Source organism: Podarcis bocagei (assembly GCF_964188305.1).
Source record: "Podarcis bocagei genome assembly, chromosome: 5".
Lineage (NCBI taxonomy): Eukaryota > Metazoa > Chordata > Lepidosauria > Squamata > Lacertidae > Podarcis > Podarcis bocagei.
Genome location: NC_138129.1, coordinates 73,855,391 through 73,874,534, shown reverse-complemented (window position 1 = coordinate 73,874,534; position 19,144 = coordinate 73,855,391). Strand labels below are relative to the sequence as shown.

General features: G+C 43.8%; 1 protein-coding gene across 5 annotated transcripts in view; it reads left to right on the top strand.

Annotated features, from left to right (window-relative positions):
- Positions 1–19,144, top strand: part of LOC308586919 (uncharacterized protein) — a 282,149-nt gene that overhangs the window by 67,504 nt on the left and 195,501 nt on the right. Inside the window, exon 4 of one of the 5 annotated variants that reach the window (XR_014008111.1) lies at positions 6,814–6,914. The exons of the other annotated variants lie outside the window; for them this stretch is intronic. The gene's annotated coding sequence lies outside the window, so the exon portion shown is untranslated. The remainder of the gene's footprint in view (positions 1–6,813; positions 6,915–19,144) is intronic. 5 annotated transcript variants of the gene reach the window in all.

Sequence of the window (19,144 nt, the reverse complement as noted above, 5' to 3'; positions counted from 1 at the left end):
CCCATTACTACTATCTCCCTTCCTTTTCCATGCTTGGCCATCTGTTCCAGGAAGGCATCATCTATGTCCTCCGTTTGGCTTGGGGATCTATAGTAAACTCCCACAATGAGGTCTCTGTTATTCTTCTCTCCCTTAATTTTGACCCAAATGCTCTCACTTTGGCTTTGAGGTTCTAAATCTTGGATCTCTTCACAGGTATACACATCCCTGACATATAACGCCACTCCTCCTCCTTTCTTGTCTGGTCTGTTTCTCCGAAATAGATTGTATCCCCCCATTATTACATTCCAATCGTGGGACTTATCCCACCAGGTTTCAGTGATGCCTATTATGTCATATTTAGTTTGCTGTACCAAGAGCTCAAGCTCATCTTGTTTATTTCCCATGCTTTGCGCATTAGTGTACAGACATTGAAGTCCATTAATCATTCCCCCATGTCTCTTATTTAAGGATTTTTTCCTCCCACCACTAGGTCTGCGTGCTGTTTGCTCCATTTGGTCTATGACATTTGGATGATCATCTTCATCAATTGATAGACTCCTACCTTCAGGAGCACTGTCTCCCTCCCCCACATTAGTCAGTTTAAAGCCCTCCTGATGAGGTTTCTGAGATTTTTGGCAAAAACATTTCTCCCAACCGTTGTGAGGTGCAGCCCATCGCTTACCAGAAGTCCATCTTCAAGAAACTGCAGTCCGTGATCTAAGAATCCAAACCGTTCCTGTTTACACCATTTGCGAAGCCAGCTGTTCACTTCCACTATTTTTCCCTCTCTCCCTGGGCCACGTCGTTCAACTGGGAGGACAGATGAGATGACAATTTGTGCATTTAATTGCTTCAATTTCCTGCCCAGAGCCTCGTAGTCTCTTTTGATCTTCTGGAGGCTATTGCTTGCAGTGTCATTGGTTCCCACATGAACCAAGAGGAAGGGGTATTTGTCAGTGGGTTTTATGATTCCTTGCAGTCGTTCAGTTACATCTTGGATCTTAGCCCCGGGGAGACAGCACACTTCCCGAGACATCTTGTCAGGCCCACAGATCACTGCTTCTGTTCCCCTCAGTAGGGAATCCCCTATCACCACTACACGCCTCCTCTTAGGTTTGGTCGGGGTTCTTCCATGAGCTGTCCGTTCCAAGGTCGCCTGCACATTCCCTGAGGACTGACTTTGCTGCTCGTCTTCATATACCTGATCGACTGAAATGAGGGAGAGATCCTCAAATGGAGTCTGCTCTTCGTCTTCCATGCTAGGGGAGAGGACCTCAAAGCGATTGTGTATTTCTAAACAATCAGAACGAACCCTGGGCCTCCTACTTCTTTGAGTCACGTTTCTCCATATATCTGGCTCCTGTGTTGATGAACTAGCCTCCTTCTCAGGGGAGTCCCCTGTCTCCTCCTTGGTGGAGACGGTGTGCTCTGTTGCTTCCAAGAAGAGCTCCAGATCTCTATTTCTTTGGAGCGTAGCTACACGTTCCTCCAGTTGCTGGACTTTGTCTTTTAAGAGAGCAATCAACATGCAATTGCTGCAGGTAAAGCTGCCTGCAACCTTTGGCAAGATGGCAAACATTGCGCAGGAACCGCAGGCGACTGCAGCTGTTCCCTCCCCCTCCATCTTGAGAACGTCGTTGGGGTGGCTACAGTGGTCCTCCATCATAAAAAGCGTGAAGACAGGACAAATAACTCCCCCCCACAAAAAAACCTAGGTCTCCCCCAACAAACGTTTGAGACTAGCGCCGCTAAATCTAAAAGATGGATCAAACTGCGCGCGCCGCTAGGCGCGCGCCGCTGCCCTGCTACCTCTGATAAGCTCCTCCCACAGCTAATCACCTTCCTCAACAGAAACCTTGCCCCCTCGACCTTTGCACAGGGAGAACAGCTAATCAGCCACAAAGAAACACACACACACAAGAAAACCCTTTTTGCTCCTTCTTCAACTGCTGCCCTGCTACCTCTGATCATGCTTGGCCATCTGTTCCAGGAAGGCATCATCTATGTCCTCCGTTTGGTGGCAGGTTTGTTCTGCTTTATTGTTTGTTCTGCAATGCTTCCCCAATACTAACACACCATTGCTATCCAGAGGCAATGAAAATGGGAGACACAAAAAAGTTACAGTGTTTCAGGAGGAAGTTATAGGACAGGCCCCAACTGGAAATGAAGTAAAGTGACTGCTCTGAAACCTTTGCCATTGTAAACAACATTGAAAGTGGATTCATGTATGACCGCCCCCATAGCATCATGAGCATAGATCACCATGAATACACTATAAAAAGGATTGTGGAGAGGCCACAGACATCGTGGCACGGGGAGCCAATTAACACATATAATGTGCTAAAAATCCTTTGTATCTGTTCAATCCACAAGTGAAAGCCCAGGCTGACAGCATTGTTTGCAATGATGAGGAACAAGAACATCAGAAGCTGCCACTAGTCAATCTAGGTCAATATCGTCCACCCTGATGGCCAGAGGCTCTCCAGGTCTTCATACTAATCTCCTCCCCCAGTCCTAGAGCTTTACCTTCCAGAGATGTCAGGAGTTGCATCTGAGACCTCAAGTAAACAAGCATTCACTGATGGAGTGAATGGAGATTTGAACATGGTCCTTGTCTCGCCCTCCTCCTAGTCTGCAACCACTCCACCACATTGACTCTTACAGTGTTTGTCTGCTTGTGTGTGTTTTTAATGATTGATTGAACATCTTTAATGGATTAAGAAATAAATGCATGTTTCCCAACACTGCCTTGTGTGCCGCAGCAGAGGAACGGCAGTCAGTTTTCCATGCTTGATTTCTCCATGCTTATTTTAGGATTGAGAAATGACATTCACCCCCAAAGGCAACAAATAACTATCCTCCAGCAGGCAACGAGTGACTTGTATATATTTGCTGGAGGCCTGTGCATTTGACAAGGTGCCATGGGTGACGAGTTGGTTGTGTTTACATGTAGAGTTAACCCACACATTTAATTTCCATGCTTTTGGGTACATTACTGAATTTGTAAGCATCTAAACTCTCCTCTTAACCCATAAGTTCCTTGATCCTAGAATTAACATTTACCATTTTTATATCATTGACCAATCTACTGTGTTTTCTCTCTCCTTAATGATCCTAGACATGTTACGTTCCTCCTGCTAAGAGGAGAAACATCACCCATGTAATCATTATCAATGAAATGGGGAAGAAGTAACTGCTTCTGCAAAGAATGATTTTCCTGCTATGTAGCAGCAAGAAGTAGCAAGCTTATTAAATTTTGTGGTTACTACCGTCATAAGATCTGAATATTTTTTGAAGTGCAAAAATGATAATGAACAGTATGCCTTTGGTGACCCTGTTAATGGTATTATTACCCATACTGTGTTTACATTCTGCTTTATAATACTCTCTTAGTCATGGCGGCTTTTAACATGCAGTCATTCAGAGCAGGCTGCCTCTCTGCCATGCCCTTGCCATTTCACTCTGCACTATTAAGTGTTGTTTTCCTAGGAAGGTCTTGAAATGTGGGGCATTATGTATGAGTTATGCTAATTTGTTAGGGCAATGAATACATTAATTTCATTAGTAAATGGCCTCAAAGCAATAATTACCAGTGTAGGTGTGTCAGAAACGATCATGTTCAGTTTTGCCAGTTAATTATTAAGATTTTGTTCTGAGGGACCCAGATTTGACATCCGGCTTCGGCTAGCCATAAATAAACTTGAGATTATAGAAGGAAGCAGGAGACAAAACTAAGAACTTGTTTGGATCCTACACATGGCCTTTTCTGTCCAGCAGCTGCTGCCAATAAGGTGTCACAATAATTAGTGTCCGTCATGTGAGGCTACACTAAACACCTCCCCAAAAAGGCCCATCATAACAAAAAAAATTGATTTTTATTTTTTGTTGCATTGTGTTACAGCATATTCATGCTTTCTGGTGAGAACTGTTATTCCATGCAGTGTCAAATTTTAAATATTGGGATTTTCTCACATTCCTGGATAGCCTAGTAATGCAACCCCCAAACTGGCAATGCCAACATGCTTGGCTCACTTCACACACAAATGGCAGAGGCTCGGGGCTTAGTGACTTGGAAGTGTACACGACTACTTCCTCTAGGTCAAAGCCACAGCCAGCCTGAACATTTGGACAAGACGGGCATGCAAGTGACCCTTGCAAGCTTTGCCAGAGCACATCATGGTGTAGACTGCCTAGGCCTGGCTGTAGACTCTGCTCACCCATTATTGCTACAGCCCCTATTTTTCTATTGGCTGTGCTCCCCACGTGACTGGCTACCTTTTCCTGTCTCAGCGCCTTTGTCCTGCAGCAAGCAAATTTCCTTTGGCCTCCCATGCCCTCCTCCTGCCCATCTCTCCGCCAACGCACTCTGCTATGCATGCAATTTGTTGGCCCTGCTGGCTTGCCATAACAGGAACTGCCAGAGTCACCTCTCAGACACTGTGGTTTCAGTTTCAGTTTTGCATTACAAACAGCTGACCCTTTCAGAGTTCTCTCTCTCTCTCTCTCTCCAGAAGCTGCTGTGTATTCAAGTTCTTTTGGTTTATGCGTCCTCTGTATGGCCCTCTCTTGGTGATCATTTCCATCTTGCTTGGTTGGCCTCTCCAGGCTTATTTCTTCTGCCTGAAGTCTGCCTGCTTTGGGGACAGGATTTTGAGAATGGCATTTGAATCCACAGTAGGCCTGGGCAGTGGCAAATAAGCCTGGAGGAGGGAGCAGAGTTCATAGGCATTGCCTAGAGCTCAATAGAGCACTTCCCCCATCATTATTATGGATAAAAAGGTCTGCCTGCCCATCTAGAAACAAGAAAGGCTCTCCTAGTATAGGGAGGGGACTCACCAAGAACAGCTTGCCCAGGGCTCTTCAAACCTGGAGCCCGACCTGGAGCCAAGGTTGCAAGTGCTTAAGAGTGAGGCATCCAAGCCTTAAATAAGAGTGGCTTTACGTTTCTGGAACTTTTAGCTAAGATTTTGAGTAGAAAATGCTGGTGCAATTGATTAGCTTTAGGATGCGCTTTGCATTTCTGTGAATTCCTTGAATCTACCACTGGGGGAAAGTCGGAATAGCCGCACCCATGTGGCATAATTTGCTATCATAAATAAGGTCATTTTTCACTGGAGTGTAGTTGCTGCAGCCATGTTGTCAGGCTTTCTTTAACTACCAATAGGCTTTTGGAACCTTCTAACTCTGGGATTCCTCATTTAGCAAATGGGCATGCATTTGCAGAATTTTAGGGGTGGCATTTCCTCCTCGCAGGCACAATGCAGCCGAAGTTAAGCACTTGGTAAATCCCACTGGCTAGGCAACTTTGTCAGATAAATATTTTCAAAGCTGTGTACAACAAAGCCATCAAAAGAACAGCATGTGTATAGTAAAAATAAAGCATATGCTACAGTCTAAAAAACAGATCTTGAAAGCATTGTGTTACAATAGTCTACACGATATGCAAGATAAAATGCCTGAGTCATTTTTCAGGGAAAGCCTTCTTAAAAATAGAAGTTTTAAGTAGCTGCCTAAAAGCAAAAGCACTTGTCTAAGTTTTGATGTCTCTCAAGAATTTCATTCAAATTACAGGTGTACGAACCGCAAAAAATAAAATAAACCAAAACAACACCCTGATTTAAGGAATATTTGCGTAAAATGAATGTTCCTGCCCTAGTTTAATGGAAGTTTTGTAACATAAAAGGGCTAGTTGAGATGGTGTGTTTTGTACTTAAACTCCACTAAAACCCGTGCCCTTATAGAAGTTGTTATTAAGTAGAATAAAAATTGTTGCTCTCTACAGACGTTTTATAACCACCTCAAGGAAAAGGTTGAGGAGTAGGGGGAGTCGTATTGCCATGTGGAATTAATTCATGGTTCCACGGGAAAAAAAGTGCTCTAAGGCAATATAGTAGCTGAGCCAATAACTGTTAAGTCACAAAAAAGAGAGATTTTAGCAAATACTGGGGATCAACTGCAGCTGCAAAGAGGAAATTTAGAATTATCATCATACTACCACTATCAGAAGTCCTTTTTGTTCAGAAATTCATAGAAGTTCCCAACTGAGGCGCTTAGTGCTCGCTAATAAAAATCTAATGACAGCCTTCTTTTGCACTTGGATTCTGATTGCTTAGACAATTATTTATTTTAGATGTAAAGTTTTTTATTCTATTTTATAAAGAAACCAATCATAACAGTTTCTGTTATGGATCAATATTAAGCTGGGATGAGACCCTGCTCCCACTCTCAAAAAGGAAACAGAATTGGAATAAGGTTATATTTATTAAAATATAACAAACTGGAGGAACTGCAAACAAGCATTAACCCAATTAACCAAATTCAAAGGAATGTGAGCAGGTGAGGATTTATCTAATTATCGTAGGAAAGCATCTCTTCAGCTCCCTAGGCTGTGGCTCTCCAGCAAAAGGATATGGAGGGAATCGCTCCCTCCTTGCCTTGGGTATGAACCCAGCACATGCACATGTAGCCATCCAAGCCTCCTCCTCTCCAGGGCTATTCCCAAGCAATCTGAGACTGCATCTAGTTGCAGCCTGCCGCTGCTCTGCCTGTTTCAGCCCGCTTCTGGTTCTGGGAGACAAGGTGGGGGGAGAAGGGAGCTTGTCACAGCAGGAGGGGGAAACACCCATGACTCTTCTCCAGCCTGACTCATCTCTGCCTCTTGGCCTCCCTTTTCCCACTAGCCTGCTTCAGCTTATGTTTCTGATTCTGGACTCCTCTCTGCCACATACTCTCCCCGCTCACTAAACCCTGTTTCCTCTTCAGCTTCCAACACCTCCTGTTCCTTCTCTTCTCTGTCTGCCCACTCATCATTGTCTCATCACCACTCCCCAGGCTCTGAGCCTCCTTCTCTTGGTGGTTCCCCAGCTGGTTCCTCCCACCATTCCTCTGTGTCCAACCAGTCCACGCCCCGCATCTCTGCCTACTCCATCCAGGTAAGCGTGAGGGATTATCAGTGCTCAAAGGCCCTTTCCAGCCAATCAAAAGCACTTGAGGGGGTAGAGCAGGGCCAAGGGGGGTCATGGCCTGAAGTGGAGTCATGGCTTCGGGAGAGTTCCAAGGGGTGCTAAAGAGAGGCTTGAAGGGAAGCTTTTGGAGGTTCCCCACCTCTGCACTAGATCTTATCACAAGAGAGAAGGAGAGACAGACTGTCTCCCGTAACATCAAGCTCCAAGTCTTCACTTGCCCTGGGAAAGTTGTCCCTTCTGCGGATATTGTGCAGTTTTTGTTCTTAAGAATTCCTTGGTATAATGATGTGATGATATACTTTGGAGTCGGTTGGCTAAAGATCGGAATGTGATTTATGACACAAGGAGATTCCTTTATTGCCTGAACAGTACAAAACCTGTGCTTAAGCTGTGAGGAATATAAAACGAGGGTCATTAAGTAATAAACCTTGTGTTTCAGCGCAGCACATTGTATCTCTCCCTGCACTGATTTGTACGTGGGACAGATGACTTTACTTACACCTTGTTAAATGTTTATACATTTAATTTGACACACATTTCTTCCCCACCCCCACCCCACGTCTGTTTCTTTCTGGTATCGAATGATAGATCACAGGGAAGAAGATAAAATGGCCACAACTGAAATTTTCTCTAGTCTTATTAGTGGGTAGATATTAGCTACGTTAGCTTATTGCACTGATTTATTAGAACTGTTTAGATTACAGCATGGACAGATGTAAGCAGCTGGAGGAAAGCAGAACAATAGACCCTCCTGGATTGTATTTTTTGTGGGGGGGGGGGAGGGGAGTGATCCTGCAGTCAAACCGATCACTTTCCTGTATGCCAGCTGTTGTCGTCACTGTTCCCTCTCCTGTGAAGGGGCAGAACTGCAAGGAGACTTGGAGATACCACTGAAACTAGCACCTTTTGGGTGTGTTTTCCACCTCTCCTTCTCTAGCCCCTTGTTCTGACATCATCGCAATATGCATTTCCTGCTCAACATCAGGGGGGGGGGGACCAGGCAAAAATTGCGAAGGTGGCAGGACCACGTTCTAGGCGTCAAGCCACATGAGAATCCGTCTGCATCTTCAAAAGATCTGAGGCACTGAGAAAAGAGGAAATCATGGGAGATTTCAGCTACCTGTTGGAACTCAAACTCTGACAAGAATGTAAGGTCCAACAATTTCCCCCATTGCCTCACTGACAATTTCATTTCCCAGAAGGTGGAAGAAGCAACTAGGGGATCACGTGTCTTGGACCTGATCCTGACCAACAAGGAGGAACTGGTTGATGAAGTAGAAGTACTGGAAACCTTGTGGGGGAGGGATAATGTCCTTTTGGGTTTCATACTAGGCAAGTGAAAGCTGAGTACAGTGGTACCTTGGGTTACATACACTTCAGGTTACATACGCTTCAGGTTACAGACACTGCTAACCCAGAAATAGTGCCTTGGGTTAAGAACTTTGCTTCAGGATGAGAACAGAAATCGCGCTCCGGTGGTGCGGTGGCAGCGGCAGCGGGAGGCCCCATTGCACGAGTAGCCAACAGTTACAGGGTGAAGGTCAGGTGGGCCGAAGCTCAGAATGGACTCAGGCTTGCAAGATTTTATAGTTGAGATTCCTTCATTGTAGGGGTTTGGACTAGGTGATTATTGGGGTCCCTTCCAACTCTACAGCTCTATGATTACAAGAGCAGCAGTGTCTTGGGGCAGGAGGACTTTGGGGCATAAGTCCAGAGCCCCATTCAGCAAAATGAACAGGAGGCTCTCCCAATACAGTGACTGTATCATCTCAAGGATGCGATGAAATGATTGAGGGAGAAAGCTATTAATTCCTGAGTCTAAAATGATTTAGCTCTTTCAGGTCAGTCATATGATCTAGCAACCCAGCAAAACTTACACCCAAAAGAGTGGTGTATGTCAAACTGGATTCTAAAGGCTTGTTTTCACTCTGTCAGGTTTGGGTTGGCTCAGCCAGCAGTGGCCCCATTCCTGAATATAATTTGGGATAGAGATAACCAGATTTCTGCAGTTAGGATTGCTCTGAAAGTTCAGAGCCTAAAATCACCTAACCATACCACTGCTGAAACTACAGATATTACTGTATCTAAAATGCAGTTCGCACTTGTTTGGGATGTATAACATGGAAAAGCCCCGACTCACTCATCAGCAGAACTCAGGAGGTGATAGTGGTTCAGCAGTGAAGGAAGCGGCCAATTTTAAAAGTTACTTATGCTACACGATGAGCCACAACCAACTAGCTGGGCTGAATCCATTTTACATGGTGTCTGAGAAGCTTTTAGTGATGCTGTTCCACATTTCTGTGTGGCTGTGAGGTTGACAAATGTTCCACATTATCTTTAATTTCCATAAAATGGTTCTAATCTTTGGTTTCTGATAAATGTAGCAAAGTGCCCCGAGGGTAGCTTGGTTTCACATTGTAGGTACTTCGATTGGAGATTAAAAGGAGAAAAATATTCAGGTTTTTCTTTTCATCTCATTCTCAATATGGGATTTTTGTGTGTTTTTTTAAAGCCACCCTCATGAATGGGGATAGACAATAGTTCTCAGTGAGCTCAAAGTGGCTTGAGGAACACAATGTACATTACATGTGTGCTGACCTTGCCCCCTTCATCTTTGAGGAATTTTCCATGGTGACAGATATCCATGGTAACTCTTCACAGTGCCTTGGATATAACCATAGAGTCTCCAAACAACTTGTGTTCATTTCCACACTCTCCCACTGGGCCCACCCTGCCATTTGGCAGAATGAGGGGCTGCCACTTTAGGCAGGTGGTTTGGAGTGTCATGAAAGGGGTGAAAATTGTTCATTGTTTACTTTATTGTTGTTGTGTGTTTTTTCTGACAGGGAGGGGAAAGAGGTACTTGTGGTTTCTGCCTCAGGTGCAAAACAACAGCAGCCTCGTCTGGTCTTGATTACTAATGCAAGTCGACTTACGGATGGGAGGGTACCATTCGCTGCTCCATCTCTTCAGGCAGCAAAATCTCTTGGGCCAACTAGGATGCATCAGACCATCTAGTCCAGCAATAGCCAAGCAGATACCTACGGGAAGCCAGGATTGGGGGGAGAAATTCGATTCAGTTCACATTGCAAGGTGAACTTGAGACATTCACACTTCCTGGAAAAAAAGTGTGAATGAAAACACAGCCATTTCTGATTTTTGCAGTGCAATTCTCTCCGTTTTAAAAATGGGGGGCCCCACTCTCCTTCATTAGAAGATTTGAAGCTGGATAGTTACCTTTAGAGGCTTTCCTACATCAATAAAGGGTGGACTAGACCAGGAGTACTCCATATGTTGTTGAACTTAATCTCACATCTGTTCCAGCCAGGATGGCCAAAGGTCAGGTATGGAAGTCCAACAACATCTGGAGGGACTACATTAGTTCTCTATGGACCAATTCATCTTTCAGATCCATTCAAATTCTTTGATTCGCTGTAAAATGCTTGTGGCAAATAGCATTATGTCCTCATTCTACAGAGAATTCACCTTCCTCCTTGTTTGTTTTCCAGAATAATATTTTCTAGCTGCTTCTGTCATTTCACTCCACGAGTTGTGTATTATGAAAATGCAAATACTCACAATCCCTGCATAATTTGCAAGTTTTAAAGGGAAAAGAAAGAAATTCCAAATTTTGCAGATGCTAAAATTTAGTTCTTTGGTTCCTTTGGTGTGAGCCATAATGAAAAGGTTGACTTTTGGGGTGTTTTTTTTGTTTGTTTTTTACATTTGGTTTATTAGCATTTAATCTAGGCTGGTAGTGAATTGATGGACTTGTCACCAGAAACATTTCTGGGTGAAGTAAATAAAGGATCAATTTGCACTAAGACAACAGGACTAGCAGCAAATTGCTCAGAATTTATTGGTTTTCTTTTACTCGATGACTCTTTCCTGGTTTCTGGCTTTGCCAGAAGAAACAGCTGAATGATGAGATGGAGAAACAGTGAAACATCTAACAGCGAAAGGTGCAAGAATCTATCTCTTTCTAAAAGTCAACGCACACTTTGCTTTTTTAAAAACAACAAGAACAAAATAAAACCTCAGGTACGAAAGATACCTGAGATAAATGAAAAACTTAAGTAGTAAAACGAAAGCAGCAGTTGGCTTGGGATGCTGCTTCTGTGCATATGAGAAGGAAACACAGCTTCTGTGTCATTTACATGTGTCAGTATAAGGCCACAACCATACCATAAACAGAAAGCACTCTCATGCCACTTTAGAAGTCATGGCTTCCCTCAGAGAATCCTGGGAACTGCAGTTTCTTAAGGATACTGATTGGTGTTTGAAGACCCCGATTCCCCTCACAGAGTTGCAATTCCCAGAATTCCCTGGAAAGAAGGATTAATCATTAAATCACTCTGGAATTGTAGCTTGGTGAGCAGATTGGGGCTATCACTTTCATTAATGCCTTGCCAGCACTAAATCAAGCCAATGCCTTTGCCTTACATCAATATAAGAATAGTAAACTAAAGTTCAAAAATTATCCGTTTGGTAGCCAAGAGTAATCACTAGACTCAAGTCTCAATACAAAATCATGGTAAAATGTAAAATGGAGGGATTTCCTCTTCCAATATGATGAAGCAGAGAAGGAGAGAGGTACAAATTTCTGGTCTTTACTGAAGGCAGAGTCAAGAATAACTGGTTCCTCATTTTTAGATGGTGGTTGAACTTCCCATTCTACAAATGGAACTGACGCACCGACGTGTGAACATTTCACAATAATGATCTAGTAACTTTTCTTTGGCAATCACTCGTAGCTGAGTAAGATTGTCTTCCATAAACACGGTTTTAACAATGAGTCCGTAAGTGACTGTGGAGGCCAATTCTGGATCCACATGTCGTTCCACAGTGGGGACATTGGTTTCTGGGTGGGAGTTTATCACGGTGTGGATTTGCCAAGCGTGCCTTCCTCTTAGCACATTTCTCCCTTGCATCCTGCATTCGAGTGTCTTCAAAGCCCATGACACCTTTGGTAAAGGCTCTTCTCCACTTGGAGCGCTCGCAGGCCAGTGTTTCCCAGTTGTCAGTGTTTATACTACATTTTTTAAGATTTGCCATGAGACAGTCTTTAAACCTCTTTTGTTGACCACCAGCATTACGCTTTCCATTTTTAAGTTTGGAATAGAGTGGTTGCTTTGGAAGACGATCATCAGACATCCACACAACATGACCAGTCCAACAAAGCTGATGTTGAAGAATCATTGCTTCAACACTGGTGATCTTTGCTTCTTCCAGTACACCTAGTAACTTTATTAATCGTGGACCTACTTTAAACAGGGTTATCTGTTGTTTGCATGACCACTTCAACTAGTGGCTAGGTCAAAATTAATAGCAATGAGAAGAAAAGACAAATATATGCCTGCGTTTTCAAACATAGCTGCTAATTTGAGATTAATCTGAGTTTTTGGCAGTGGCACTTGAGACAATTTTGCAGCTACTACAGCTCATATTTAAGGCCCTTTTATGGGATTCTCCGGAATGATAACTGGATTATGCAAATGGCGAGCAAGTGAGTTTATTTGGGGGAACGGATTAATTTCTAAAGGGAGAGATGTGAAGGTGAGGCAATGTTAATGAATAGGGATTTTTGCCTCTGCATGCCAACTCGTTATTGAGCGTATATTAGCAGCAGTGATGCTATTAATTCAGTGATTCTAACATTAGCAAACTACCAGTGGTAAATAATGCAGTATTATGGGAATGTTTACTTCTATTTCATTTTATGGCGGGAAGGAGAAAGAGAGTGAATGCAGATAAGCACCGTGCCACCAAAGGACTCTAGAATTGCTTTGATAGTCCCAAACTAATTGTATAGGTTTCCTGCCCCCCTCCTCCAAAATAACTCTTGAAATGAGGCTCTGGTGCAGTTAATTTATGTTCCAATAAAGGCCTGTCAGGCCTTTTCATCAGCTTTCAGAAAGAGATTGCTGGAATGTAGCAACGAAATATTTGTGTTTTAGCCTCTCCTGTTTGTTCTCCACAAGCCTTTACCATTCGTGTTAAATTCTTTAGGACAGCATTCCCCAACCTGATGCTGTGCAGGCGTGTTGGACTACAACTCCCAATGGCACCAGTCAGCAGCACTGTGTTGGCTGGTGTTGATGGGAACTGTAGTCCAAAATCTCTGCAAGGCCCCAGAGTAAGGTGGGCTGGCCGAGCAAAATGGAAATTCCTAAAAAATAGTGACAGTGGGGATGGTTAGCGTGGCGGAAATAGACATTCTGGCAAATGTGTGGCTACTACTTTTAGAATCAAGTGCTGGTTCCTACTTCTGCCTATTTCCTTTCCAAATAATACTTAGCACATCCCTGCTGCATTCTGTTTTATTTGCTGCTGTCTTGGGGTGAGTTGGCTATTGTGACATTTTGTTTTACTATACATTATTGGGGCAAAAGTGGCCTGCTGTTTCATGCGGAAGCCCCAGGTTCTCTGTTTCCTCTTGTCTTGCCCACAGGATGGGGCTAAATAAATCCAAAGAAAATAGCTTCCCCACCCCCACCCCAAATTGCCACCAGATGAGGGCCAAACTATAGATGGAAGCTACAGCAGACCTGTGGGACGTGGGTGGTGCTGTGGGTTAAACCATAGAGCCTAGGACTTGCCGATCAGAAAGTCGGCGATTCGAATCCCCACGACGGGGTGAGCTCCCATTGCTCAGTCCCTATTCCTGCCAACCTAGCAGTTTGAAAGCACATCAAAGTGCAAGTAGATAAATAGGTAAACAGCGGGAAGGTAAACAGCGTTTCCGTGTGCTGCTCTGGTTCGCCAGAAGCAGCTTGGTCATGCTGGCCACATGACCCGGAAGCTGTACGCCGGCTCCCTTGGCCAATAAAGCGAGATGAGCCCCGCAGCCCCAGAGTCAGCCACGACTGGACCTAATGGTCAGGGGTCCCTTTACCTTTACCTTTACAGCAAACCTATTTGCTTAATGTTGGAGTCTGCCCCAAATGAAAGCAATATTTATGAATTTGGTCTGTTCACTTAATGCACCAAATGAAATTATCTTCCATGCCCAGCTGTGGGTCAGAAGAAGACAGGTTAGCTTTCTTTTCTCTCTAAAAAAAATTGGACCTGTTCCCCACCCCCACCTCCCCGACCTTTGATATGCAGTTGGGGTAGACCAGGGTTTGAACTTGTAACATAGTTTGGCCCAGAAATTCACAAACTGGTAATGAATAGCCTGAGACACGAGACATTTTCTGCATCAAGACTGAATTAACAAATGCTATGCAACCTTGTCCTAACTAGCAGACACACACGTACAAACACACACCAGCTGTCCCTCAATGAATAAACTGCGTTCTGCTGAAGTGTTCAGAATTTGAGGTTTCTTGCACAGACTCTTGTGTTTTGGTGTGGAAACTGTTACATGCCACGAGCCGCTCTGTCCAACCACATTTCATAACATTGTTTCATCAGATGGTCTTAATTTTCTGCATGACATTATCTTTTGAAGCTGACATAAGATTGGGCTGTGATATTTGCATATGCAAGATGGAACTATGCAACTGAACTGTATTTCTCCTTGCGTGTGGTATTTCAGTTTGTGACTTAGGGGAATCCAACGAGCAAACCCTTCCAAAGAATTTCCTCAGATTCCTGAATAATTTCATTGTTTAAAGTAATATTAAGAGCTGCGTTGCAGGACTTATTGCTAGCATAATATGTCATGTGGACGCTTTTTATTTCGCTTTTCAGTCACTGGTGTTAGTGTGGAATTATTTATTATTTATTAATTGTTATTCATTTTTCTTATTATAGCATCAGTGCATGGCAATTTACAGAGTACACAAAGGCAGCCCCTGCAGAGCTTCCACTCTGAAATTTGACATGGGAGCCAGATAAATGTGGGGAAACAGAACAGGAACATAAACAATATGGTCACAGGATCACTTCTTTCTTTATGCAGTCGTACCTTGGTTCTCAAACGCCTTGGTACGTTTTGGCTCCCAAATGCCAAAAACCCGTAAGTAAGTGTTCCGGTTTTCAAATGTTTTTCGGAAGCTGAACATCTGACATGGCTTCTGCTTGAGTGCAGGAAGCTCCTACAGCCAATCGGAAGCCGCCCCTTAGTTTTTGAATGCTTTCGGGAGTCAAATGGACTCCCGGAACGGATTAAATTTGAGAACCAAAGTTCCACTGTGTATCATTGTCAGTGGGGATCAGGCGCACCAACTCTAGGGGGTCAAGGTGCCTTTGGCCCCCTCAATGTTGAGGGTGCATAGGAGGCCCAGTGTGGAACTGAGTGTGGCACACTGGCCGGTTCCTCCAGAGTGCTTGGCCTTTTCCAGACAATGTGACATCACTCCATGCATGTGATGTCACACACAATCAATGCACACCAGAGCCAGTGTGGTGTAGTGGTTAAGAGCGGTGGACTTGTAATCTGGGGAACCGGGTTCGTGTCTCCGCTCCTCCACATGCAGCTGCTGGGTGACCTTGGGCTAGTCACACTTCTTTGAAGTCTCTCAGCCCCACTCACCTCACAGAATGTTTGTTGTGGGGGAGGAAGGGAAAGGAGAATGTTAGCCGCTTTGAGATTTCTTCAGGTAGTGATAAAGCGGGATATCAAATCCAAACTCTTCTTCTTCTCTTCTTCTCAATCTTGGGGGCAACTTGGCTCCCCTGGTGTGCATTATGTTTTATGGAGGTCCTGTCCCCAAGGAGCTTACAATCTAAAATTTGACACCGGGGAAATAACAAAGCAAGAGAAGCGATCTGAAGGTAGGGGTAAACAGAGAAATAAATAAGACACAATTGTTTCAGGTACATATATTTAAGTTTGGTTATAGGCTTAGAATGTCTACAACACATTTAAGAATACTGCAATGGCCTTAACACAGTTCCTGAACTTTTCAACAAGGCTCATGCTAGAGGACTTTCTGGTGGAATAGACTTGAAATGAAAAGTAGGGAATGGGAGAGGGTGCATGAAAGAGGAATATTTCTATTTAGGTAGATGAAAGGTCCAATTTAATTCTGTCCTTCTGAAAGTCAGAGTTACAACCAGATTATTCTCAAGGGGGGGAATATGGTGGGGGGGGGGGAGACCTGCGTTCTGATTTCCTCTTCTGAATTTACTGTTGGAATTGCATGCACCTGATTGCCAATAGCGTACCAGCTTCATTAAACTCACACAATCAGGAGAGGGCATTGATGATGGTAGTAAATACCTGCTAGAACTTGATGTTCTAATAATTTGCTATGAGAAAAATTACTGAATCTCTGTGTAGCAAAACACAAGCTGGATAGAGTCAAATTTCACATTCTTCCCCTTCACAGTTCTTCTAATTTTTCTTCCTTTCTCCTTCTTAACATTCCCCAGTTAACCCTTTGAAAACTTAACAAAGGCTGTCCTTGTGCAAAGGCACAAATGCTAAGGCTGTTTGACCCATTAGCTCTAGGCAGTATTTTTCTGCAGTATACACTAAATTTCTCTAAATAGTAGACTGTTAATTCCATTTTACAGAAAGAGTACTGAGTCTAACAGAGAGAGGTTTGTCCAAGGCTACCTACAAACCAGTTTTGGGGCTAAGAAATAACCCCAACTAACCCATGATGATGATGATGGTGGTGGTGGTGATGGTGATTTTATTTATACCCCGCCCATCTGGCTGGGTTTTCCGAGCTCTCTGGGCAGCTTCCAGCAGAATATAAAAAGATAATTAAACGTTGAATGTTAAAAACTTGCCGATACAGGGCTGCCTTCAGATGTCTTCTAAAAACTGTGTAGTTCTTTATCTCCTTGACATCTGATGGGAGGGCATTCCACAGGGCGGGCGCCACTACCCAGAAGGCTCTCTGCCTGGTTTCCTGTAACCTCATTTCTCACAGTGAGGGAACCACCAGAAGGCCCTCGGTGCTGGACCTCAGTGTCTGGGCTGAATGATGAGGGTGGAGATGCTCCTTCAGGGTAACTCAGTGAATGCTTTAGGCCATACATGTTCAACTGGTCAACCGCAATTGATAGGTAGATCCCTGGGTGATCGTGGTTGATTGTGGGATCCTTATTGCTCACAGGATTCAAAAAAGGGGGGTGAATGTCTCCGCCCCCTCCCCCCTCACTCTGTTCCTCCATCGCCTCTAGTAGGCGGTCGTTTGGCATTTGATGATTGCGATTTGGGATACGATGATTGGCGCTTTGTGTGTTTGTTAGCTGTGGATTTTGTTGTGAGTGATTTATGGCATTTCTCCCCCAAAAAAGCTCAACAACTATGGCAATCCTCCCCTTACACACACACACACACACACACACACACACACACACACATGCTCCTCCTCCCTCCAATGATCTACTGGGAGTAGATCTTGGAAGCTGGACGTGCCTGCTTTAGACGAATGATCAGCAACTAGCTCTTCTTTAATACGAAATAGTGGGAATGTATCTATTTTGGAGCTCATTAGGTTTTGATAACCAAAGTGGGTGAGGGCAGAGGATAATATTTCCCGCTCACGTTGTGTGTACACTTAACGTGTGTGTCTTAAGGATGGTGATTCAGATGTCAAATACCAAAATGGTGGAGGAGGAAATGACTTTTGTTCTCCTGAGCTGGGAACTATTGTGCAGCCTGACAAATACTGTGTAGTTAAACTGCTTATCTGCATTATGGTTTCTTAAGCAAAGACCTTTAAAATGCAGCTCCACTTTCTCCCCCCGCCCCCCAATTGCTACTTTGCATTGTGCAGCTCTCAGTTACATCTCAATTAGTCATGTCAGTGCAGTTTTGCAACCTTGACATGGAAAACAGTGTTTTAAATAACGTGATGAGGAATTTGGGATGGGATATTCTGTTACAGAAATAGTGTTTTTTTTTGTTTTTTAGAGGCGAGAGGGACTCCATCGAAACACTATGATGAAATGTTTTATGTGTGTACTGTCTGCAGTTGGAAGACGTGAAATTAAGGCGAGCTGTAAAATATAAAGACTCCAGATCTGCATATGATTATCTGTAGTAAATTGAAGTAAATTTGCTTTATATTACTCAGCGAGTGTTTTTCAGCAGTAAACCAAGATTTGTTTTTGCTTCTATTGCTGCCATATTTGTAAAAATGACTTGAAGGCCATGCTGAGTTCAGAGTGAGGCCTTCTTGGCTACCACTTTCATGTTCAGTTTTGGAGAAAGAAAGGAGAAAGGATCAGGCGTCTAGGGGGAAATGACTCTGGTATAATTCTTCAATCACTCACACAGCAACAGAGCACAGTGTGGAGAAGAAAGCCCCACTCCATCCTCACATAGCCCTCACAGGGAGCAACATGTGAATAGGGTTACTCCCGTTGTTGTTTTTCATTTCCTACCTTCAGGTCACACCAACTTAACTGCCAAGGAAACCCAGTGCAAAAGCAGAGAGTTCATTTCTGGAGCATGTTAAGGGAAGCATGCTCAGTAAACACAGGGCACTGGACAGAATTGCTGGGCTTCACTGTTGAACCTTGAGGACTGAGCATGCAAACTTTCCTATGGCTGCCACATTGTAGAGGAAGATGGGTTATCATGGGCAAGATGTCTTGTCAGAAAGCTTGCAGTTGTCAGTCTTCTGAAATCTAAGAATTTCAGTTCTAGGAACCCCAATTGCAAGTCAAATGTACAGTAACATTATCTGGGATTATTGCTTTCTGTATGCTTAACTCGGAAATCATTATAGTGGTACCTTGGGTTAAGAACTTAATTCGTTCTGGAGGTCTGTTCTTAACCTGAAACTGTTCTTAACCTGAAGCACCACTTTAGCTAATGGGGCCTCCTGCTGCCACTGTGCCGCTGCTGCACGATATCTGTTCTCTTCCTGAAGCAAAGTTCTTAACCCGAGGTAATATTTCTGGGTTAGCGGAGTCTGTAACCTGAAGCGTATGTAACCTGGAGCGTATGTAACCTGAAGCATATGTAACCTGAGGTACCACTATACTTCTGTCTACTGCGAAATACACACAGAGAGAGACACACACAGAGAAAGAGAGAATGTTACACTTCGCAAGGAAGTTGCTAAATGGAAAAGAGGAAAGGACTCTTGCACCTTTAATAGGGCATTTCAGCAGGTATAGCTTCCATCACAACTATTAATGGTGCATGAGCCCTCTTCTGATTTTCAAAGGTTCCTGATCATTATGTGGTTTTTAAAGTTTGATCCAGAACTCCATGAGTGGTTGAGCACCACCACCACCATGATCTCCTCCACAGGATTTTCTGGATCTGCATGGGAGTTATT